General features: G+C 32.4%; 1 long non-coding RNA gene across 1 annotated transcript; it reads left to right on the top strand.

Annotated features, from left to right (window-relative positions):
• The first annotated feature begins 739 nt into the window (after window positions 1-739).
• Window positions 740-26,475, top strand: LOC109705867. Its single transcript, XR_002214945.1, has 2 exons — window positions 740-1,283; window positions 26,204-26,475. It is a non-coding gene; the product is annotated as an uncharacterized LOC109705867 (long non-coding RNA).
• The last annotated feature ends 909 nt before the right edge of the window (window positions 26,476-27,384 follow it).

Genomic DNA, 27,384 nt, shown 5'->3' with positions numbered 1-27,384 from the left:
AGAAGGCCAAAACTTCGCTAGGAGCTCTGTAGAGTACAGATGTTGTCGTGTATTTCAATCGNAAATACTAAATGTGTATTTATATGTAATTATAACTACAGTACAGTTGCAATTATATTCAACTAAACGGTACCTAAGTAGATTGGACTGTATTGCCCGTCTTCCTAAGCTGTTTATTTAAAATGCGTCCGACTTGAACAATGTGGCAACATCTGAGGAGCTTTCCGTCCTTGTTGGGCAGCTCCTCACTCAAATTTTTCTTTTTCTTTTGGAAAAACTTCAAATACTCTTTCTGTGATTTCACACTTTCTCATTTAAGTACCATGTACTTTAAAATATCTTAATTTAGAGTTCTATAGTTTTATTTTTATCTTTTTATTATCGATTCTACTAATTTTTTTCGTTAAACCAGTGACAAAGTTAAAACTAAAAGGTACTAAAATGAATATTCGATAAACCTGGATGGGGTATCTAAAATTTTTTGTATATAATTTAGCGAAATATTAAAGAAGAAGCTGACGAAAAAAATAAAAATAAAATTACAGCACACTAACTTGATACACTTTAAACTATAGAGTACTAAAGTAAGATCATGCGAAACTATAGGGTGGTGTCTGAAATTTACCCCGGGAACGAACTAAGTTTGTTTGTATCTCCCCCGAGATTAGCGGCGTGATTGGTCAATCACAACAACCGCGAGCGAAACGAACGGTCGTGATTTCGAGAGCCGATCTGGTTCTCCGCCCTCCCGTACGGCGGCGCCCCCGTAGCGGCGATAGGGTTCGAGCCCTACTAGCGTTTCCCTCCTTCGTTTCCTGTAGCGGCGATAGGGTTCTCCGCCCTCCCTAACGGCGGCGCCCCCGTAGGTGATAGGGTTCTAGCCCTACCCGCGTTTCGAGCTCTCCGCCCTCCCGTACGGCGGCGCCCCCATAGCGGCGATAGGGTTCGAGCCCTACTCGCGTCTCTCTCCTTCGTTTCGTAGCGGCGACGGCAACGCTGTCCTCCCTCGGGAACAACGTCGCATCCGCCCGTATGGGGCGGCGTTGCCCCCCTCGCCGTCCTGTCGTTCTGTCCCGTCCGACGTCCCGTCTACCTTCTGCCGTACTCTTCGCCTTCTCCCGCCCTGTTGCCTGTCCCGTCTGCCATCCCGTCCGCCTGTTCCTTTTCGACAGCCCGTAGGACTGGGGGGTGGCGTTGTTCCGTCGGTGGTGTGGGCGGCGACTTTTCCTCCACCGCACGTTCTCGGCTGTACGGCCCGGCATGGTTTCCTCCTACGGTTGGTGGTCAGTATGCATTAATTTATTATTATAGTTATATTTAACGCGATCGCAGCCCACTCCGCGCGAGGCGTGGCGCTCGCGGGCTCTCTCTCGCTCTGTTTTCTGCTTTACTTGCTTGGCTATAAATACTGAACGGTTTCGTATCCCCGATATTTTTCGCCTACTTTCTGCCTTGTGGTGCTCTTGCGTGTTACAGGAGAGGGTCCGGTTAGATATTTTGATTTGTGGGTGTTTACTTTGTGCGGCTTTTTTGCTTGAGTCATGGCAGGCGTAGTTGTGGAAATATGTTTCCGAGATTTTCTGCGCATTATCTGTCAGCGATTCTCTTTGGCAGCACCTGTGTACGGAATCCCAATTGGAAATGGGGGCTTGCTTAGTGCTTATGTTGAGGTGGAGGTTCCTAGAGGAGAGATTGTTATGGGGACAATTCGTTGCTGGGGCGCGTTTTGCTCTACTGTCGATGAGACAGAGGAGGATGCCGCCTGTCGTGCTGTTGCGAGATTACGTGCTGAGTTTGGTTTTGAGGTCAAAGATAGTAATCTAGAAGAGAAGAAATTTTTAAAGAGTCTATATGAGCGTGTTTCTGCTGATTATAGCTTGCTTCGTGGTAAATATAAGCGGCTCAGACGCGACTGCAACCTCTTAAAGGTGTACTGCAGCTCTCTCCTTGCTGAGAAAGAGGAACTTCTTTCGGACCGGAGGGAGTTCAAGGATAATTTGCTTAAGTGCCTTGCTTCGGTGAAACAGTGAAAGATTGGTGTTGTCTACCCATGTAATAGCGGGGGTGTTCCTGAGGAAGGTCCGGCAGCGTATCCGAGTTATTATGGTGGTAGGGGTTGACAAAAGTCGTGTTTGTATAACTGATGATTTTGCCATATGCTTTTTGATTTTGGGTTTTAAATAGGTGCTCTACTATTATGACTGATGGTTCTGCTGTGTGAGAAGTCGTGTTTCATCCGCTCTTTAAACACTACTTATAGTTATAGATGTGTAGTCAAACTGCAACCAGTTCACAGTTCTTGTAGTTTAAATACGTAAATCTGCTTTAGTTTCTGTAATTGGGGTTAGATGTTTTGCTTTTATTGTTATTGGGTCTGTTTCCGCTGAATGGTTTGGTAAAGGATGCATTTTTGTATGTTGGTTTGTTCTAATATTGGTTTAGGGTGTGGTTTATTGTCTTCGGTCACTGTTTAGGTAATTGTTATGATAATTGGTGGTGTTTTATGTGGATTCTTTGGGTGTTGGGATTGGGACTTTTTTTTGCACTCTTCTTGCTGTTGTGTTCTCCTTTTTCCTTATTCTTTTTTTTTATTTTTGGGAGGCTATGATGATATATATAAAAAAGAGACATGAGGTTTGGATGGTCTGGTTTCTAGGCGACTAGCTCTTGCTTTCTGTTGTATGTTGCGCAGCCTATATCTTCAAATTTTTATTGGTGCAGGTTATGAAGATAACCACAATGATACCTTTCCTTTTGTACTTTCTGTTTTTCTTAGATTAGGTTTCGATAAGAAATGAAATTTAATTTGAACACATTTGAAAATATTATATAGCTAACATAATTGCAGTTTTTACCCTGGGACATTAATTGTTAGCTATTTTTCTGCTATTCTTTCTCGCATACATGAATTTGTTGAGTTTATGTTGAATTTGGAAGTGCTATGTTTCCTGAGAAATGTTAAGTAATTGTTGTACTACTTTATTAACTATATTTTAAAAACATACTCCTCTTTTAGCCGATTGATGACTTTTGTTGATGGTTTTGGATCGTCCTTTCATAAGCTTATATTGATATGTATAAAATGGTAGCCATATTGTTCTAATAACTTAGTTTTGCTATTAAATATATTCTCATTGAGATCTCATAATATGTTCCATCTGGATTTACTCTCTGATCTTGCTTTTGTTTTTTCCCGTTTTTCTTTTTTTTCTCTTTGATTGTATGGTCTGGATTTCCTTTGTTGTTTTTTGACCCAGTAAGTAGTCCTGTACGTGCTGTTACCAATTGCAAAAACAGAATAAACAAATACCGGAAGAAAACAAAAAAAAATTAAGATTCCATTTTTTTTTTCTGGCTGTTGTGATTCTTTGATTTTGGTGAGCATTGTACTTTCCTCAACCTATATCTTAAGATGGATCAAATCTCTTACCTTTCTTGCTATCTCCTTTTTCAGCAGTCTGGATGAATAGAATGGAAAAAAAAAAGAGCTGCTTTTGACCGCCTACTTACTAGGCAACCACCTCATAGTGTTCGCTTTCCTTTCCTCAACCTATATCTTAAGGTTGGATGGAAATAATATCTGAGCCTCCCTACGTTTTATATGTTTTTTGTATCTTTTATGTTGCCTAAATTTTTTTAGTTAGATATGTTTTTATTGTTGTGTATATAATATATATATATATGTGTGTGTGTGTGTGTGTGTGTGTGTGTGTGTGTGTGTGTGTGTGTGTGCGTTTGTGTATATATGTGTATATATGAACTATGAAAAAAAGTTGTTAGATCTGACTCTGTATTTGTAGATTAGTAAAAGCATCTATGTTGTTTCAGTGTTTGAAGGAATATACTTTTTGGGTATTTAGTCAACTTTGTGAGCCTCTCCCATTACATAGTTACATCATCTGGTACATAATATTTGCTTTGTACTTATGCGCTTGTGTGTGTGTTATTATCTGTGCTACATTTGTGTGCGAATCTGATCATATATGTGTACAGCTTCTGTTTCTTTGTTAAAACTTTCCACTTTTATATATGTCATCCTGTACTTATTTCGTCACAGATTTTATATTGCTGTTGCTTATTTAGTTACTTTTTTTGAATGGGCACAAAATCTTAAGTACTTACTTTACTGTACAGTAATTTAGATATTGCACGTTTAGCTCTGCTTTTGGTGTTGCTTATATTTATGTGTGTAATGCATGTATGTTTACCTTTATTTTTCCTCCCAGAGTTTTTGAAGAGTTTGTTTGCAGCATTGTTTGTTTTTTACATCTTATTCGGCCTGGTTTTTTCGGTTAAACAAAGTAGAAGAAAATGCTTAATATGGTATTGTATATATTCACAAATTGAATAATCCAAGGTAGATATTAGGTATTAGGTTTGGGATTGGTTTGTATTAGAAACATTTGAGTTTTTTTACAACTGAGCTGAAGTATTTATAAAAAAATCTCATGAGGAATACCGGAGTTTGCTTACTCAAGTTAAATGTAGATAGAATTACAGGTAAGAATATAACGTACAGAAATAACTTTACGATGTGGGTGCTTTGTCTCAAATTGCTATGTAATTTTGCATAATTTTCAAGCCCAGATCATACTATTTTGGTATACAATTGTCTTCCCTTCTTTTGTTGTTTTCGTGAATAATCTTTTGTTGACTATTATTTTATTCTTACATGAGTTCAAATTAGATGTCTTTGCTTTTGTATTTTTTGCTTATCTGCTATAAAACTATGGTATCACAGTCAGAATGTTGTGTGCGGTTACAAAAAATCCATACAATTTAGGCTTTGGGTCGTGGTTGAAATGTCGTTTGTCTTATGTTAAAGGTATAGATGTTGTTCTGTTTTACATGGTACATTTTCTTCTTGTGTCATAGTAAAATAGGTAGTTAATTAGTTTCGAGAGTGATTGAAAGTTCCTGTGTTGTGGTTTTCGTTCAAATTCTAACTCATAAATTATACTGAGATATGCCTTTTGAGTTTGGTGGGGTAGGAGATAAAGTCGAGCTTACGAAACTCACAAATTTTACATCGTCCTCCACTTTCCACTTCTGAACGATCCCTTAATGTTTAGGCTCTGTGGAAAAGCAATTTTATTTAACTAATATATCGTACCTAATCTGTGACGAGTTTTCTTAATCTTCAAGCCCAAGTTCAACTATATATACATTAGCCTTATTTTACCAATTCTACGGTCTTTAATTACGTCCTTAGGCTTTTGTTTTCATAAGTGTTTAGTTGGTTTAGATGGTGATTAAAACTTCCTATGTGGTTGTAGTTTATGGAAACAGATTAAAACAAATATGAACTATATTGAGAATGTCGTTGCATAGTTTATTGTTGATAATATGAATTTTCTTTTGTTACTCTACATATTTTTCTATTGTGACCAAATATTTGGTATTGGAAAATGAAACATATTTTTTTACAAAAGATATCTCAAATATTTGGCCACAGTAGGAATGTCGTGTACAGTTACAATAAATCAATACAATTTAGGTTTTTGGTCGTGGTTGAAATGTCGTTTATGCACATTTGCAAAAATCCCATACAGTATAGGTTCCTACATTGCGAGTGATTAGAAGTATAGATGTTTTGTTTGCTGATTTAGATGGTCTTAGTGTGGGAAAGTATATGATGCAGCTACATTACGACAAAAGGTCAAATGAAGATTCTCATATATTTTGCTGCAAAACCTAGAGTTATTATATTCTGGGAAAAATTGCATCAACTTTGGATTATATTGAGAATGTTGTTGCATGGGTTATTGTTGAAAGTGTGGATTGTTTTCTTGGGTTCGTCGGGATATTTTCCTACTATGGTAAAATATTGGGTATAGGCAAATCTAGCTTATTTAAAAATAAAGATATTTTAAATATTTTGCCACAGTAGAATTGTTGTGTGTGGTTTCAAAAGATTCATACAATTTAGGCTCCTATATTGTGACTCCTTGGAAGTATAGATATATTGGGCCTGTAAATGTAGATATATTTGGCCACGGTTCAAACGTCGCATGTATTTGCCAAAAATCCATACAATATAGGTTCCTACATTGTGAGTCCTTAGAAGTATAGATGTTGTAGTTTTTCGACCTAGGTATATAATATAGGTTCCTATATTGTGACAAAGAGTGCAATGAATTTTCTCATATATTTAGTTGCAAAAACTATAGTTATTATATTCATGGAAACATTGCATGCACGACATGTATGCTAAAACTTATATATTATGAGAATATGTAGTTGATTGGTCTAGGGAATGCTTGAAACTTTGTGTGTGGTAAAAGTATGTATTAAATAAGGAAAAGTTATTGCTCGACTAAGGACCACATTTGTAAGCTAAATAGGAAGTTGTAGGTCTTTGTATCAAATCCTATGCTTGATTGTATCAATTTGGTCTCAATTAATTTAGTTTTCTTCCTGATTTTGTCCGATCCAAGTTTTCTATATATCTGATACTAGATCGTCTACGTTGTATAGGTGAAGATCTGCCTATACCAAAGTTTAAGTTCTTACATCCAATATTAAATTAAGCAAAATAGTTTAGTTAACTAGCTTTAGTAAAAGCGTATGTGTCTGCGTTTGTGTATATATGTATATATGAACTATGGAAAAAAGTTATTAGATCTGACTCTGTATTTGTAGATTAGTAAAAGCATCAATGTTACTTCAGTGTTTGAGGGAGTGGATGTTGACCAATATACACTTTCTTTTTATAAATTAGTAAAAGCATATGTGTGTGCGTTTGTGTATATATATGTATATATGAACTATGGAAAAAAGTTGTTAGATTTGGCTCTGCATTTGTAGATTAGTAAAAGCATCTATGTTGTTTCAGTGTTTGAGGGAATGGATGTTGACCAATAAACACTTTCTTTTTATTTTTTTTTGTTTCTCCTGAACCCTCTGTAAACTGTTTAGGTTTTGGGGAATTTTTTTGGGGTGACCTGTACAGTATCTAATATATTCCACGTTTAGCTCTGCTTTTGGTGTTGCTTATATTTATGTGTGTAATGTATATATGTTTTCCTTTAGTTTTTCCCCCAAATTTTTTGAAAAGTATCTTTGCAGCAAATGTGTGGTCGGTTAAACAAAGTAAAAGAAAATGCTTAATATGGTATTGCATATATTCACAAATTAAATAACCCAGGGTAGACATTAGGTATCAGGTTTGGGATTGGTTTGTATTAGAAACATTTGAGTTTTTTTACAATTGAGCTGAAGTATTTATAAAAAAATCTCATGATGAATACCGGAGTATACTTACTCAAGTCAAATGCATATAGAATTACAGGTAAGAATATAATGCACATAAATTACTTTGCGATGTGGGTGGTTTGTCACAAATTACTATGTAATTTTGCGTAATTTTCAAGGCCAGGTCATACCATTTTGGTATCCAATTGTCTTCCCTTCTTTTGTTGTTTTCATGAATAATCTTTTGTTGGCTGTTATTTTATTCTTACATGAATTCAAATTATATGTCTTTGCTTTTCTATTTTTTGCTTATCTGTTGTAAAAGTATGGTATTACAGTAGGAATGCTGCGTGTAGTTACAATAAATCCATACAATTTAGGCTTCGGGTTGTGGTTGAAATATCGTTTGTCTTATGTTAAAGGTATAGATGTTGTTCTGTTTTGCATCATGCATTTTCTTCTTGTGTCATAGTACAATAGGTAGTTAATTAGTTCCTCCTAAATCGTAACAAAAATTCCCGCACGATCTTTAATTATGTCCTTAGGCTTTTGTTTTCATAAGTGTTTAGTAGGTTTAGATGATGATTAAAACTTCCTAGGTGGTTGTATTTTATGGAAACAGATTAAATCAACTCTGAACTATATTGATAATGTTGTTGCATAGTTTATTGTTGATAATATGAATTTGTGTTTGTTACTCTACATATTTTTCTACTGTGACGAAATATTTGGTATTGGAAAATCAAACATATTTTAAAAAAATAAGGATATCTCAAATATTTCGCCACAGTAGGAATGTCGTGTACAGTTACAATCAAGCAATACAATTTAGGCATTGCACAAATTCCATACAATATAGTTTCCTGCATTGTGAGTGATTAGAAGTATAGATGTTGTTTTGTTTGCTGATTTAGATGCTCTTATTGTGGCAAAGTATATGATGAAGCTACATTATGACAAAGAGTCAAATGAAGATTCTAATATATTTTGCTGCAAAACCTAGAGTTATTATATTATGGAAAAAATTGCATCAACTTTGGATTATATTGAGAATGTTGTTGCACGGGTTATTGTTGAAAGTATGGATTTTTTTTTCTGGTTCCTCAAGATATTTTCCTACTATGGTGAAATATTGGGTATAGGCAAATCTAGCATATTTAAAAATAAACATATTTCAAATATTTTGCCATAGTATAAATGTCGTGTGTGGTTTCAAAAGAGTCATACAATTTAGGCTCCTATATTGTGACCCCTTGGAAGTATAGATATATTGGGCCTGTAAGTGTAGATATATTTGGCCACAGTTGAAACGTCGCATGTATTTGTCAAAAATCTATACAATATAGGTTCCTACATTGTGAGTCCTTAGAAGTATAGATGTTGTAGTTTTTCGACCTAGGTTTTCTTATTGTGTGAAAGTATATATTGTGGCTATATTATGACAACGAGTGCAATGAATTTTGTCGTATATTTAGTTGCAAAAACTATAGTTATTATATTCATTGAAACATTGCATGCACAACATGTATGCTAAAACTTATACCCTAAACCCTAAACCCTAAACCCTAAACCCTAAATCCTATGCTTGATTGTATCAATTTGGTCGCAATTAATTTAGTTTTTTCCCCGATTTTGTCTGATCCAAGTTTTCTATATATCTGATACTAGATCGTCTACGTTGTATAGGTGAAGAACTGCCTATACCAAAGTTCAAGTTCTTACATCCCATATTAAATTAAGCAAGATAGTTTAGCCAACTAGCTTTAGTAAAAGCATATGTGTGTGCGTTTGTGTATATATATGTATATATGAACCATGAAAAAAAGATATTAGATCCGACACTGTATTTGTATATTAGTAAAAGCATCTATGTTACTTCAGTGTTTGAGGGAGTGGATGTTGACCAACATACACTTACTTTTTATAAATTAGTAAAAAAATATGTGTGTGCGTTTGTGTATATATATGTATATATGAACTATGGAAAAAAGTTGTTAGGCCTGACTCTGTATTTGTAGATTAGTAAAAGCATCTATATTGCTTCAGTGTTTGAGTTTTTTTTGCTTCTGAACCCTCGGTAAACTATTTACATTTTGGGGAATTTTTTTTTGGTGAATTGTACAGTACTTTAGATATTCCACGTTGAACTTTGCTTTTGGTGTTGCCTATATTTATGTGTGTAATGCATATATGTTTTCCTGTATTTTTTCCCCTAAATTTTTGGAAAAGTTTCTTTGCAGCATTGTTTGCTTTTTAAATCTTATTCGGACTGGTTTTTACGTAAGTCTGATACATTACCCCTAAAATATGTGATCGGTTAAACAAAGTAAAAGAAAATGCATAATATGGTATTGCATATATTCACAAATTGAATAATCTAGGGTAGACATTAGGTATCAGGTTTGGGATTGGTTTGTATTAGGAACATTTAAGTTTTTTTTACAACTAAGCTGAAGTATTTTTTACAAGCTTTTTTGCAGCTTTGTTTGCTTTTTAAATCTGATTCGGATAGTTTTATTTATTTTTTTACTAGAGCCTGATACATTACCCCTAAAATGTGTGATCGGTTAAAAGAAGTAAAAGAAAATGCTTAATATGGTATTGCATATATTCACAAATTGAATAATCCAGGGTAGACATTAGGTATCAGGTTGGGGATTGGTTTGTATTAGGAACATTTGAGTTTTTTTACAACTAAGCTGAAGTATTTATAAAAAGATCTCATGAGGAGCACCGGAGTTTACTTACTCAAGTTAGATGCAGATAGAATTGCATTTAAGAATATAACGTACATAAATAACTTTGCAATGTGGGTCCTTTGTTCCAAATTACTATGTACTTTTGCATAATTTTCAAGCCCAGATCATACCATTTTGTCCTCCAATTATCTTCCCTTCTTTTGTTGTTCTCATGAATAAACTTTTGTTGGCTGTTATTTTATTCTTATATGAATTCAAATTAGATGTCTTTGCTTTTCTATTTTTTTGCTTATCTGCTGTAAAACTATGGTATCACAGTAGGAATATTGCGTACAGTTACAATAAAACCATATAATTTAGGCTTTGGGTCCTGGCTGAAATGTCTAATTAGTTTCGAGAATGATTGGAAGTTCCTATGTTGTGAATTTTATGTTCTCGGATTTAGACGATAAAATTGTAACGAAGATTCCCACATGATCTTTAATTACGTTCTTAGGCTTTTGTTTTCATAAGTGTTTAGTTGGTTTAGATGATGATTAAAACTACCTATGTGGTTGTAGTTTATGGAAACATATTAAATCAACTCTGGACTATATTGAGAATGTTGTTGCATAGTTTATTGTTGATAATATGAATTTTCTTTTGTTACTCTACATATTTTACTACTGTGAACAGATATTTGGTATTGGGAAATCAAACATATTTTTAAAAAAAGGACATCTCAAATATTTGGCCACAGTTAGAATATCGTAGGAATATCGTGTGCAGTAACAATAAATGAATACAATTTAGGTTTTTGGTCGTCGTAGAAATATTGTTTGTCCAAAATTTTGTGGTTTTTTATACTAATGTTGTCTATATGGTTATGTATTGTTTAGGCCAACAAAATTACGTATTCGTATTTATCATAATTGTATGAGTTTACCGGAATTTGTAGATTAATATGAAGGTTTTATTCTATTACTTGGTTACATCATCTGGTACTTTTTTGGTGTTTAGTCAGGTTTGTAAGCCTCTCCCATTATATAGTTACATCGTCTGGTACTTGATTTTTGCTTTGTACTTATGCACGTGTGTGTGTGTTACTATTTGTGCTTCGTTTGTGTATGCATCTGATCATATATGTGTATATCTTCTGTTTGTTTGTTAAAACTTTTCACTTTTATATATGTCATCCTGTACTTATTTCGTCACAGGTTTTGTATTTTTGTTACATATTTAGTTACTTTTTTAAAACGGGCACAAAATGTTAGATACCTACTTTGGCGTATAATTTTAGATGTCTTTTTTGTGTTCTGATGAAAAATCTTCATGAACTATTTGCCTCCAACAACTCGACGGGCGTGTGCGTACTGCTGTAGATGGCTGTGAGGACGCGTGCCCTTTAGCAACTTACTGGATCCGGTAGGATTCGACCTGCGATGTAGATGGCTGTGGGGATTTGCTGGGATTTGACAGGATCTGTGGGTTTCTGATTTGACCCTGGAGTTTGTCTTTTTCCTTCATTTCTTCCTTCCGCAAACTTATCTACTCCTCTCCATTGGTTTATCTCTATAAATAGTTCCTCTTATCTTGGTCTATTTCTTATATTCATATGCTTATGGTTTTCGCTACTTGCCTATCCTGTTTTGTTAGATCTTGCTTATTCTGCGTTTTGGTTCTTTGTTCTGCTACATCTATCGGCACAAGGTGTGGAAATATAATATGTATTCTCGCCTATGTGTGTTTATTATTATTCCTTTCATTCTCTTCGTGTATACTAATCTGTTTTCCATTCTCTGCTTCTTTCTACATGTGCATAGTTGTTATGTCGGTGGTTGGGTTTACTCTGTTGTTTCAGGAAAATCTAATATAGGGCAAATATTTTTTTACATAGTTCACCATGCTGAAAAAAGAAATAGCAAGTAACATAAGAGATTTGGCTCATCTTAAGATATAGCCTAAGCATACTACAACGATCATCAAGAATTATTTGAAAGGTAACAGCAAGAAAAATCCCTATCACACAAACCCTAAACCCTGTACCCTAAACATTAGCACACACAGCTGCACACACATATTCACATTAGTATATATCTGGAAAAAAGTAATGTACCTAAATAGGTCTTTGGATCAAAGAGTCAACAGATTACCCATGGAAGCACGAAAATAAAATGAGGACTGGTAGAATTTTACAAAGTTGGCCAAGAATATATAGCAACCATACATATATCCATACATTTACAGACCGTTTTAATTATTTTAATAGTTATTATAATCCAAATAGTTTGCATTTATTTTTATTATTTTTTTTGTAATCTTAATTATTTTAATATATCGTTATTGTGAGTATTTTAGTATATCTTTATTGTATTACGAGTAAAATAAAAGACATTATATTTGATAGTTTGAAAATGTGTCTACTTTAACCATTACTCAATACTTCTCCTCTTTTGTCAAATATTTGTGATATCTTTCTTTTAAAATAAGTTAAATTTTTCAATACCAAATATTTGGTCACAGTAGAAAAATATGTAGGGTAACACAAGAAAATTCATATTATCGAAGATGCTGCACGACAGTTTGTCGGAAAGCTACGTGCTGAGTTTAGCTTTGATGTTAGGGACTTTAATTTGGAGGATACAAAAATGTTTCGAAGATTTGTATGAACGATTTTCCATAGACCATGGCGTGGTTAAAAAAAAAAACAATTTCGTAGTTCTACATGCCAAAAGATATGGAGAAGAGAGACTTCTTCGTAGTTCGTACATAAATTGAAGTTGGTAGGTGAAGTTGGTGGTGGTGAATTGGTGGGATTACAAGACTCTGATAAATTCTGTAAAGGGATTACAAAAATATTTAAATACTGTATTGAACATAAATTGAAGTTGGTAGGTGAAGTTGGTGGTGGTGAGTTGGTGGGATTACAAGACTGATAAATTCTTTAAAGGGATTAAAAAAATACTTAAATATCGTTCTTTAATAGCTTAAGATTTTAGAATACAACGGTTGTTTCACATGGTATCAGAGCAGGAGGTCCCGAGTTCGAGTCCGAGTTCGAGTCATGTCAGGCTCATAACGTATTAATTTTCTCCCATTTAGTTCAAGCTCACATCATGAGACTGTTCTTTAACAGCTTGATAAATGGTAAATAATTGTCATACTATATTAATTATATTTTTAAAACATAATCCTCTTTTAGCCGATTGATGAGTTTTGTTGACGCTTTTGGATCCTCCTTTCATAAGGTTATAAATGTTTCGAAGATTTCTATGAACGATTTTCCATAGACCATGGCGTGGTTAAAAAAAAAAACAATTTCGTAGTTATACATGCCAAAAGATATGGAGAAGAGAGACTTCTTCGTAGTTCGTACATAAATTGAAGTTGGTAGGTGAAGTTGGTGGTGGTGAATTGGTGGGATTACAAGACTCTGATAAATTCTGTAAAGGGATTACAAAAATATTTAAATACTGTATTGAACATAAATTGAAGTTGGTAGGTGAAGTTGGTGGTGGTGAGTTGGTGGGATTACAAGACTGATAAATTCTTTAAAGGGATTACAAAAATACTTAAATATCGTTCTTTAATAGCTTAAGATTTTAGAATACAACGGTTGTTTCACATGGTATCAGAGCAGGAGGTCCCGAGTTCGAGTCCGAGTTCGAGTCATGTCAGGCTCATAACGTATTAATTTTCTCCCATTTAGTTCAAGCTCACATCATGAGACTGTTCTTTAACAGCTTGATAAATGGTAAATAATTGTCATACTATATTAATTATATTTTTAAAACATAATCCTCTTTTAGCCGATTGATGAGTTTTGTTGACGCTTTTGGATCCTCCTTTCATAAGGTTATAATCTTAATTATTTTAATATATCGTTATTGTGAGTAATTTAGTATATCTTTATTGTATTACGAGTAAAATAAAAGACATTATATTTGATAGTTTAAAAATGTCTCTACTTTAACCATTACTCAATACTTCTCCTTTTTTGTCAAATATTTGTGGTATCTTTCTTCTAAAATAAGTTAGATTTTTCAATACCAAATATTTGGTCACAGTAGAAAAAAATGTCGAGTAACAAAAGAAAATCCATATTATCGAAGATGCTGCACGACAGTTAGTCGGAAAACTACGTGCTAAGTATAGCTTTGATGTTAGGGGCTTTAATTTGGAGGATAAAAAATGTTTCGAAGATTTCTATGAGCGATTTTCCGTAGACCATGGCGTGGTTAAAAAAAAAACCAATTTTGTAGTTATACATGCCAAAAGATATGGAAAAGAGAGACTTCTTCGTAGTTCGTACATAAATTGAAGTTGGTAGGTGAAGTTGGTGGTGGTGAGTAGGTGGGATTACAAGACTCTGATAAATTCTGTAAAGGGATTACAAAAATATTTAAATACCGTATTGAACATAAATTGAAGTTGGTAGGTGAAGTTGGTGGTGGTGAGTTGGTGGGATTACAAGACTGATAAATTCTTTAAAGGGATTACAAAAATACTTAAATATCGTTCTTTAATAGCTTAAGATTTTAGAATACAACGGTTGTTTCACATGGTATCAGAGCAGGAGGTCCCGAGTTCGAGTCCGAGTTCGAGTCATGTCAGGCTCATAACGTATTAATTTTCTCCCATTTAGTTCAAGCTCACATCATGAGACTGTTCTTTAACAGCTTGATAAATGGTAAATAATTGTCATACTATATTAATTATATTTTTAAAACATAATCCTCTTTTAGCCGATTGATGAGTTTTGTTGACGCTTTTGGATCCTCCTTTCATAAGGTTATAATCTTAATTATTTTAATATATCGTTATTGTGAGTAATTTAGTATATCTTTATTGTATTACGAGTAAAATAAAAGACATTATATTTGATAGTTTAAAAATGTCTCTACTTTAACCATTACTCAATACTTCTCCTTTTTTGTCAAATATTTGTGGTATCTTTCTTCTAAAATAAGTTAGATTTTTCAATACCAAATATTTGGTCACAGTAGAAAAAAATGTCGAGTAACAAAAGAAAATCCATATTATCGAAGATGCTGCACGACAGTTAGTCGGAAAACTACGTGCTAAGTATAGCTTTGATGTTAGGGGCTTTAATTTGGAGGATAAAAAATGTTTCGAAGATTTCTATGAGCGATTTTCCGTAGACCATGGCGTGGTTAAAAAAAAAACCAATTTTGTAGTTATACATGCCAAAAGATATGGAAAAGAGAGACTTCTTCGTAGTTCGTACATAAATTGAAGTTGGTAGGTGAAGTTGGTGGTGGTGAGTAGGTGGGATTACAAGACTCTGATAAATTCTTTAAAGGGATTACAAAAATATTTAAATACCGTATTGAACATAAATTGAAGTTGGTAGGTTGGTGGTGGTGAGTTGGTGGGATTACAAGACTGATAAATTCTTTAAAGGGATTACAAAAATATTTAAATACTGTTCTTTAATAGCTTATGTTTTTAGAGTACAACGGTTGTTTCACAAGGTATCAGAGCATGAGGTCCCGAGTTCGAGTTCGAGTTCGAGTCATCTCAGGCTCATAACGTATTAATTTTCTCCCATTTAGTTCAAGCTCACATCATGAGACTCTTCTTTAACAGCTTAAGAAATGGTAAATAATTGTCATACTATATTAATTATATTTTTAAAACATAATCCTCTTTTAGCCGATCGATGAGTTTTGTTGACGCTTTTGGATCCTCCTTTCATAAGCTTATATTGATATGTATAAAATGGTAGCTATATTGTTCTAATAACTCGGTTTCGCTATTGAATATACTCTCATTGATATCTCATAATATGTTCCATTAGTCTCTTATGCATATGTTGGACAAGAACGAACTGTAGTCAGAAAATTGCAAATAGGAAATCTGGAGTATGTCTTGAAATGAAATATTAACAACTGTTAGATTATTTCATTAAGTATATAATTGACATTATTATAGAATATCAATATATTTGTCAATATTATTATCCCAGTATAATCCTCCATCATGTTCAGGACTTGGAATTTTTCTCATATTTTTCTGCTGTGACCAAATATTTGGTCACAGTAGAAAAAAATGTCGAGTAACAAAAGAAAATCCATATTATCGAAGATGCTGCACGATAGTTTGTTAGAAAGCTACGTGCTGAGTTTAGCTTTGATGTTAGGGACTTTAATTTGGAGGATAAAAAATGTTTCGAAGATTTGTATGAACAATTTTCCATAGACCATGGCGTGGTTAAGAAAAAACCATCTTCGTAGTTCTACATGCCAAAAGATATGGAGAAGAGAGACTTCTTCGTAGTTCGTACATAAATTGAAGTTGGTAGGTAAAGTTGGTGCTGGTGAGTTGGTGGGATTACAAGACTCTGATAAATTCTTTAAAGGGATTACAAAAATATTTAAATACCGTTCTTTAATAGCTTTAGTTTTTAGAGTACAATAGTTGTTTCACATGGTATCAGAGCAGGAGATCCCGAGTTCGAGTCCGAGTTCGAGTCATGTCAGGCTCATAACATATTAATTTTCTCCCATTTAGTTCAAGCTAACATCATGAGACTGTTCTTTAACAGCTTGAGAAATGGTAAATAATTGTCATACTATATTAATTATATTTTTAAAACATAATCCTCTTTTAGCCGATTAATGAGTTCTGTTGGCGCTTTTGGATTGCCCTTTCATAAGCTTATATTGATATGTATAAAATGGTAGACATATTGTTCTAATAACTCGGTTTCGCTATTAAATATATTCTCATTGAGATCTCATAATATGTTCCATTAGTCTCTTGTGCATATGTTGGACAAAAACGAACTGTAGTCAGAAAATTACAAATAAGAAATCTGGAGTATGTCTTTAAATGAAATATTAACAACTGTTAGATTATTTCATTAATTATATAATTGACATTATTATAGAATATCAATATATTTGTAGGAATAATACTTTATCTTTACAGATTGGAAATCTGGAGTACGTCTTGAAATCTGGAGTATTTCTAAATTTTTTTCTGCATGCTTTTTTGTCATATTAGCCTTTTGTTTATGTTGCAGTAGGCAGCCAACCATTATATGATTGATTTATTGACTGTTGAATACACTTTAGAGTGTAAAAACTAGGCCCTCCTTTCCTTCATTTTGCATAAAAACAGGTTTTGTATTTTGTTGGTGTAGTCTAATTTTACTATAATTTGAGTAATGGTGCAGTCTATTTGTACTATAATTATGGTGCAGTTTATTTTGACTATAATTTGTATATCAGAAATTTTTGACGACGAATCTGAAGAAAAGAATAATTCTATTATATATGAATATCTTTAAAAAAAACTATACTTGCTTCCAAGTTTACACAATTTTATTCTAAAACTGAACCTATCTGTCGACTGAAGTATCTTTATGTTAGATCTTGGTGTTGCCTCTGTTTCTTGTCTTAGTTCTGTCATGTGCATGCACTTGCATGTTTTATTCTGCCCAACACTACTTTTTTTACTGCTCGGGACTATTTAATGTGTGTGCTGATCAGTTCCTGATGCTTTTATAAATGATTGTGGAAAATTTACGGAGTGTAAATTAATTAACAAAATGATCTTTGTTTGGTTTCGTATATGAGTGCATATGGCTTAACTGTTTATCATACCGACAGATTTAGAACAATTATATGAGTGAATTGATACATCTTTGACAGCCCCAAATGGTGGGGTTTTTTTTATTTGGTTAAAGTAGAATGTAAGTTTACTCTATTTTTTAGAGTATAATATAACTATATTCCACAAATTACGTTTTTTTCTATTTTCTTCCAAATGTATCATAGGATTATTTTTCTACCGGTAAGTTTGCAGACCTAGGTTCCTCGCAGACGATCGGCTTCGTTGTCTCTAACTCTTCCAATAATGATTATTACATGTAACACTCTATTTTAGCAACAAGGCAGATTACATGTAAAACACTCAAATTTTATTGGCGTAACACTCTATTGCAATTTAAAATTTGCAATTTTTACCCTGTCATATGGTTACGTTTGAAAATATTAAGTACTGGGTATAAGATTCACAGCTCTCTTTTATGTTTATATGTGAACCTACTGCCTCTGTTTCGGTCAAACTGTTATTTTAATACTCTATTAAGTACAAACTTAATATTGGTGTGAAAGGTAATTGTAGATAAAAAACTATATGAATATGTTTCGAAAAAACTATACTTGCTTCCAAGTTTACACAATTTCATTCTAAAACTGAACCTATCTGTCGACTGAAGTATCTTTATGTTAGATCTTGGTGTTGCCTCTGTTTCTTGTCTTAGTTCTGTCATGTTCATGCACTTGCATGTTTTATTCTGCCCAACACTACTTTTTTTTACTGCTCGGGACTATTTAATGTGTGTGCTGATCAGTTCCTGATGCTTTTATAAATGATTGTGGAAAATTTACGGAGTGTAAATTAATTAACAAAATGATCTTTGTTTGGTTTCGTATATGAGTGCATATGGCTTAACTGTTTATCATACCGACAGATTTAGAACAGTTATATGAGTGAATAATTGAACGAGTCCTATTACAATATTTCTTACTTGCAAAATCTAAGTCTTATATAATTTCTATAATTGTGTGTATTTGAATTTGAATACTAATAAATCTGTGTACAATTCGTAAATTTGTATCTGAATTTTATGAAAAATAATTTCCTGCTAAATTGGCTACATTAAATCATATTGATTTAGGCCAGTTTTTCGGTTAACTGTGTTAATAATAATGCTAACTCTACTATATGATATAGACAATGTTATTGCATAAGTAAAAGATGATGTATTGCACAAAGTGTGCTTGAGATTTAGCTATATCTTGATGTTTGGACTTATAGATTATGTCAAGAAGTGTTTGATTGCTTTAGAAAAATAACAATAAGGAAAAGGTATTACAAATGTTTATAAAAAAACTACTATAAGAAAAGTTAGTTATTGTAAGAAAATTTAATTGTTGCAAAAGTTTGTAAAAAAAATACATTGGGGCTAATAAAAAAAAAAAAAAAACAAATACAGTGAAGTTGGTGAAACATATATTCATAAAGTATTACCATACGTTATACAAAATTTAGTACCATAAACTTATAGAAATGTATCTTATACTTATCCAGATAATTTCAGTAGAAATGTTTCTCCTGCTTTACTATCTGGATAAGCATAATATGTATTTCTTAAAGTGTATTGTAGGCAAATTCGCACAAAATATGGTAGCACTTTGTTTGTATATACTCTATCAGGTTTACTGTATATTGTTTTAATCACGTTATAACTCACAGCGAATGGATACTGTACATTATCGCTGTTTCGTGAACGAAAGGAAGTTACAAATTGTGGATATTTGCATGATTAAATCGTAGTTGTGTCAATATAGGAATGATATTAATTGAGGAAAAAGCCAAAGATACATGCCAAATATTGTGATTGCACCCAGTAAGCAACAACTTAAATAAGAAAATCGCAGTCTAACTTATATTGGATTATATGTGACATAAATTTTGGTGCATTGACAAATTGTACCAAAAAAATCGTACAAATTAGTAAAATTATGCCAAATAGTTTGGTAATAAAATTTTGTTCATTAGCAAAAAATACTCCTTAACTTATTGTGGGAAAGTATATGGTGAGGTTACGTTATGACAAATAGGCAATTGAAATTTCTCATACATTTTGCTGCAAAAAATACAGTTGTTTATCAAGAGAAACTAGAGTTCTTTTATTAAAAACTAGAGTTGTTTTAGCTCACATAGAGCTGTTTTATTAAAAACTAAGAGTTGTTTCATTAATCTGATCTTTTACATATAAAGAAATGTGTAACCTATTGTGAGTATACAAAGTAATACACTTATTGGATAGGAAAATAATTATATATGATGTAATTTTTTGTTCGGTGGCAACTTAGGACGCATAGTCAAATAAAATTGTGTCAAATTAGTAAAATGATGGTCTACTTTATTGACAAAATAGCTAAATTATGACAAATAATTAGATAGTAGATTTTGGTGCACATCTAAAATAATGTTTTGACTTATAATGGCAAAGTATATGGTGGGGTTAAATTGTGACAATTTGACAACTAAATTCCTCACATAATTTGCTGCAAAAGTTGTTTGTTTTTTAGTAAGAGAAACACATCATGTATTTTAAGCCTAATGGGTGGCAGCTTAAAGCTCACGACATAATTTGTGTTTGGGTCAGACGTATGGAGTATAGAAATCTTTAGTCAAGCTGTAAATAAGATCTTTGGAGTATTGCTGGTTAATGGTCCGTATTATCCTGCAACAAAAACATGAAAAAACCTATGGAGTGTATTAAGAATGATGTTGCATAGTCTATTGTTGAAAGAATATTTTTCGTTTAGTGGTAACTTAGAAAGTATGGTCAAATAGAAATCTAGCAAATTAGTAAATTGATGGTCTTCCTTATTGACAAAATAGTAAAATTATGCCAAATAGTTAGGTAGCAGGTTTTGGTGCATAATTAACATAATCCTCAGACTTATAATGGCAAAGTATATGGTGAGGTTAAATTATGACAAATTGTCAGATAAATTCCTCAAATAATTTGTTGCAAAAGTTGGGTTTTTTTAGTAAGAGAAATACAACGTGTATTTTAAGCCTTACAGGTTGTAACTTAAATTTCACGACCTAATGTGTGTTTGGATCAAACATATGAAGTATAGAAATATTTAGTCAAGTTGTAAATAACATCTTTGGAATATTGTTGGTTAATGATTTGTATTCTCCTGCAACAAAAACTTGAAAAAAACTATGGAATCTATTAAGAATGTTGGTGCATAGTATATTGTTGAAAGTATGGATTCGTTTTCTTCTTCGTGCATATGCTTCTCTGCTGCGACCAAATAGATGCTATAATAAAATTGAAGTAAAAAGGGGAAAAAATGTCTATGTGGTCACAATAGAGACAATATGTGCAGTAACAAAAGTATTCAGACAATATAGTTTATTGTATTGTGAATCAGTGCGTTAAACATATGCCGTGCAATTGATGGAGCGTATATGAATAAAGTGTTACCATTTTCTTTGTGAAATATCTCATTATCCACTTGAAGACGTTTTTTTTATGCTTATCCTGATGATTCCAGTTGAAATGCTCCTCTTACTTTTTGCACTTTTGATAGCAAATGTCATAGCTCTCTTTTCTGTTTATATGATAGTACAACATGCAAAAAATAGAATGAAGTCATATTTGTATAAGATACATTACAGTTGTGACAATAAATACAGATAGTCCAGAAAGTATTGGGAGTATTTTTAGTAGAATCATTTGGATAAGCATAAGATATATTTTCGTCAATTGAAATAAAATATATCTCAAATTTATATTAATATAATTTTAAATATTAATTCGAAATATATCTCAATTGAAATAAAATATATCTCAATTGAAATAAAATATATTTTCGTCAATTCAAATAAAATATATCTCAATTGAAATATATTTGTGTACTTTTGATAGCAAATGTCACAGCTCTCTTTTATGTTTATATGATAGTACAGCATGCAAAAAATATAATGGACTAATATTTGTACAAGATACATTACAGTTGTAACTATAAATACAGATAGTCCAGAGAGTATTGGGAGTATTTTTATTAGAATCATTTGGATAACCATAAGATATATTTTCGTCAATTGAAATAAAATATATCTCAAATTTGTATTAATATAATTTTAAATATTAATTCGAACTTAAAGTAAAAATTAAGAAGTAAGCAAATATTTCGAATATAACTTATGAATTTGAATTTAAATTATTTTTTAATTTATATAAAGTTTTATTCAAATTTAAGTTCAAACGTAAATTAAATTATGGACTCAAATTTTAATTTTTATATATACATATATATATATATATATATATATATGTGTGTGTGTGTGTGTGTGTGTGTGTGTGTGTGTGTGTGTGTGAACAATGTAAAAAACTGGGTATATCTGAATCTTTATTTCCAAAATAGTAAAAACATATATGGTGCTTCGTAGTCTCTTCATTTCCAAATTGAATAAGGGTCACATATGATGAGGGAATGGACAGCATAATTTTTTTACTTCTTTATGCTCTGCTAGCACATCAACAAAATCTGTAGATTTTTGAGGTATTGATCTAGCATTTATTGGTCTACTGTTTGGCATATGGGTATTGGAGATTTAGCTCTACTTGAGTTTAGATTTAGCTCAACTCGAGCTGAATTGTAGGCTTTTTCCCTCCTGATTATTGAAAACCAGACGCAAATCGAAAGAAAGCCATGTATGATGACGGGATGGCCGGCATAAGTTTTTTTACTTCTTTGTCCTCTACTTGCACGTCTACAGAATCTGTAGACTTTGGAGGTTTTGAGCTAGCATTTTCCTGTGAGCTGCTTGTCATTTTCGTTTTGTAGATTTAGGTCTACTTGAGTATAGATTTAGCTCTACTCCAGCTAAATTGCAGTTTTGCTCCCTCCTGGTTATTGAAAATTAATCGTAGGCTGAGCCTCCACTTTTTCCTTGCCCATAATTTGCTTGCTGTTTGCTGCTCGCTTTTGTACCTACTTTTTTCCCCGCTCTTTTATTTGACTTTTTCCTTGATCTCTGGTGTTTATTTGAGAAAAGATTATGCTTCTGTACATTATAAGCAATATCCAATAGATATATATACATCGGTGAAAATTTGAAACGTTTCGTGTATTAAATTTACACCTATTGAAAATAATAGAGGGCTTACAAAATAGCATTTAGCATATCAAATAGTGGGCTTTTTGTTGGAACAGTACTAAATTTGTTCCTCATGATAGGGTTAGTTCTAATTCCGTACCCCTGTTTTGTCTTCATTTCGACTTTGTTGAATCTTCACCAGCCATTTCTTCCAGGACATGCTTAACTTAACAACTTTTTGCTACTTGCTTAGGTTGAAACTGCATTGTATTACTTTGGGAGGTATCGAATCTAGAGTTTTTAAAATTTACATAGGATTTTTTACTTCATGGCCAATTTGATCCTTGGATTTTATTTCCTAACCTCCATTACTCTTCTAATTAACTACTTATTGTTTACTCCGATTAGTTTAATCTTTCCTTCTGGATATTTTAAAGTTTTTCGTCTTTTTTCTTGAGGCAGTGGTGAGAGCTGATATATAAAAAAAAAATGAATTTGAGATGCTACTGTTACCATCTTCCATATATATATATATGTAAAGTACTCAAATTTGTAAATTGCTCAATTTTATAATTAAAAATGGCATATGTATAGGTTTTGCTCAAATTACACTCCTACATTCTCGCTCCTGCATTGTGTACCATTGGTGTATGTGTAAATGTATATAAAGTACTCAAATTTGTAATTTACTCAATTTTGTAATTACTAAGTGTTTATGTATAGGTTTTGCTACAAATTCACTCGCTGTAATTCTCCCGTGACATCGTCCGGTACTTTTTGGGTATTTAGTCAACTTTGTGAGCCTCTCCCATTAGATAGTTACATCATCTGGAACTTAATATTTGCTTTGTACTTATGCGCTTGTCTGTGTGTTATTATCTGTGCTACATTTGTGTGCGAATCTGATCATATATGTGTACATCTTCTGTTTCTTTGTTAAAACTTCCGACTTTTATATATGTCATCCTGTACTTATTTCGTCATAGATTTTCTATTGCTGATGCTTATTTAGTTGCTTTTTTTGAATGGGCACAAAATCTTAATTACCTACTTTGGTGTAGAATCTTAAATATCTTTTTTGTATTCTGACGCAAACTCTTGGTGAAATATTTGGTAGCAAAAACACTCCTTTTCTCACTTCTGGCCTTCCTTTTTCCATAACATGTTCATCTAAGCACACTTAAACTGTTTGGGCATGTGTGTATGTAATGTGGCTTCATGTACTTAGGTAACCATCACATTATATGTGTATACTTTCAGCTTCTTTGTTAAAACTTTTTACTTCTGTGTACGTCGTTCTATACTTATTTCTTCACAGGTTTTGTATTGTTGTTGCTTATTTTTTTTACTTCTTCGAAATGGGCACAAAATAATAACTACCTGCTTTGGAGTATCATTTTAAATGTATTTCTTGTGATCCGACACAAAATTTTAATGACCTGTTCCTGTGTAATGGAAATTGTGAGACCCCAGATAGTCCTATATGTGAGATATAATAGGGCTAAACTCTTAACCCGGCTTAAGCATTTTGGGTGGTGGTAAGGCCCAAAAGTTTAAGAAAGTTAAGCGTGCTAGAACGGGAGTAGTCCTAGAATGGGTGACCCCTGGGAATTTGGGACGTCACAGAAATGTTTGCAAATGTGATATTTGTCAAGATCTCCATATCAGGATGTATCTCCAAGAGACATTGATTTTGTCAATATGTAAGTGCAAATTCATTTGTCACCCTTATTATGGCTGCACTATGGAATCCTCGCATCTTTGTGTTGGTGCAACAATAACTCTTAATGCAAAGTGTTCGCCTATTTATCTCAAAGGCCTCTCTTGTCCAAAATTCAGACTAGAAACATTTTTCTTTTTTTACTACAAATTAACTCTGTTGATTCTCTACTGGTCATTGTTATCATAACATGCTTAATCTAACTACTTATGTTCTCCTATGGGTCGGCTAAATTATCTGTTGAATCTTCGTTTCAGGTACCTAATCAGGTACTTCCCTTTTTCCCATGTTTATACTTATGTACAGATTTTGCTCCTTTCCTTTAAATTTCTACTTAACAGCTACAATATTTTTTAGCTAAGTGGAAGAGCATCTAATCAAATAACTTACAGTTAACTAAAAATTATTATAGCGTTACACATAACAGTTGTTTTCTGAGTTCCATACTTATGTTTCTGTCCATTCCTTAGTTACTTCAGAGAAAGAAACACTAGATTTTAAATAAATCCTTTGAATATAGTGTGTGTATATATATATATGTGTCGTGAAACTCAAATTGAAAGTCTAGGCAGCCGAATTCATATATATATATATATATATATATATATATATATACAACATGCAAGAGCATATAGAGTAAAACTCTATATTGTGACTTCCTGTTTTTGGTCGACTTTATAATTTTCTAACAATCCTTTTACCATAACATATTTACATTGCCTAACAATTTTATTTTCTGACCTATATATGTGTGTGTATATGTACATATATATATATATGTATATCTGTGTATGTGTGTGTGTGTGTGAGTGTGTCTATCTGCTCTGGCTTCTGTAATTGGGGTTAGATACTTTGCTTTTATTGTTATTGGGTCTGTTTCCGGTGAATGGTTTGGTAAAGGATGCATTTTTGTATGTTGATTTGTTCTAATATTGGTTCAGTGTGCGGTTTATTGTTTTCGGTCACTATTTAGGAAATTGTTATTACAATTGGTTGTGTTTGATGTGGAATTTTTGGGTGTTGGAATTGGAACTTCTTTTAACATCTTTCTTGCTGTTGTGTTCTCCTTTTTCCTTATTCTTTTTTTTTTTTTTTAGGGAGGCTATGATGATATATAAAAAAAGTGACATGAGGTTTGGATGGTTTGCTTTCTAGGCACTAACTCTTGCTTTCCGTTGTATCTTGCGCAGGCTATATCTTAAAATTTTCATTGGTGTAGGTTATGAAGATAAGCACAATAATATCTTTCCTTTTATACTTCATGTTTTTCTTAGATTAGGTTTCGATAAAAAATAAAATTCAATTTGAACACATTTGGAAAGATTATATAGCTAATATAATTGCAATTTTTACCCTGGGACATTAATTGTTAGGTATTTTTCAGCAGTTCTTTCTCGCATGCATGAATTTGTTGAGTTTATGTTGAATTTGAGAGTACCATGTTTCCTAATAAATGGTAAATAATTGTCACACTACTTTATTAACTATATTTTAAAAACATAATCCTCTTTTACCCGGTTATTGAATTTTGACAACGCTTTTGGATCGCCCTTCCATAAGCTTATATTGATATTTATAAAATGGTAGCCATATTGTTCTAATAACTCAGTTTCGCTATTAAATATATTCTCATTAAGATCTCATAATATGTTCCATTAGTCTTTGAATTCCTTTAACATAGTGCATGAGCTATATATTTCTGTTTAAACAGTTTATTTTGAGCCTGTGGTTGAGGTTTGGATGCTCTGGTTTCAAAGTGACCAGCTCTTGGATTTCGTTATATTTTGTAATCCTTCGTAATACTGTTAATCTGCTAATTTTACTTTTCATTTAATCTTACTGATGTGAATTTATCTCCTGACCTCCATTGTACTTCTAATTAACTGCTTTATGTTTACTCTAATTACTTTCATTTATTCCTTCTGGATATTTTTATGTTATTCCCCAGTTTTTCCCGAGCCACATATACCTGCTATTTCCATGTTGCAATGATGGTTGCTGGAACAACACTCACCCAGGATGCACATATTGGGTCGAATAACTGATATCAGCAGTAGGTTGGATGACCTGTTTATAGGCAATTACCTGCTGGTCTTTGGTTGGTGCGCTCTGTTTAGGATGATTTCCAGAACATGACAATCTTTTGTTACCTACTTAAGTTGCAATTACATTGTATTACTTTGGGAGCTATATAATCTAAAATTTTTTAAAATTTACATAGGACCTTTTACTTCATGCCCAATTTTAAATGATTGGCTCAAATTAACATGTATGAGGAACAAAAAAAAAACAATCTATACTTTCAACAATAACCCATGCAACAACATTCTCAATATAATCCAAAGTTGATGCAATTTTTTCCAGAATATAATAACTCTAGATTTTCCAGCAAAATATATGAGAATCTTTATTTGACTTTTTGTCGTAATGTTGCTTCATCATATACTTTGCCACAATAAGAGCGTCTAAATCAGCAAACAAAACAACATCTATTGCCTCACTCCTATACTACCGTTGATGTATGTATATGTATATATAAGGTAATCAAATCTGTAAATTGTTCGGCTTTATATAAGTATAGATAGTGGGTGTACAGTCTTTTCTCAGATTTTACTCATTCATTTTCGCTCCTGCATTGTATACCTTTGGTGTATGTACATGTATTTGTAAAGTACTCAAATATGTAGATTGCTCAGGTTTGTAATTACCAAACGTGTACATATAGGTTCTGCTTAACTTTCACTCTTACATTGCCACTTCATAATCAGATATACATGGAGCAATTATTCTTTTACGACATGTCTATCTTAACAACCTTTTAAAATTTGAAATTAAAAAAAAACAACAATAATTAAATTTTTGATTTCTAAATTTAATAATTTATAAATGAACATATTTATACATTTATAATTAAAAATTTCAGTTCAAATTTAAAGTTTTGAAAATAGAAAATTAGAAATCAAAAATTAAATTATAAATTGAAATTTAAAATTTGAACATTTTTAAATTACAAATTTGAAAATTGAACTATTTGTAAGTTGAAAACTGTTTAAAATTTGAAATTTGATATTTGATATTTGAACATTGTGAATTTTAAAATTTGGAATTTAAAATTAAAATTAAAATTGC

The sequence above is a fragment of the Ananas comosus genome, unplaced genomic scaffold, assembly GCF_001540865.1.
Source record: "Ananas comosus cultivar F153 unplaced genomic scaffold, ASM154086v1, whole genome shotgun sequence".
Lineage (NCBI taxonomy): Eukaryota > Viridiplantae > Streptophyta > Magnoliopsida > Poales > Bromeliaceae > Ananas > Ananas comosus.
The sequence above is the reverse complement of the archived record's forward strand: the minus strand, read 5'-3'. Positions and strand labels throughout refer to the sequence as shown.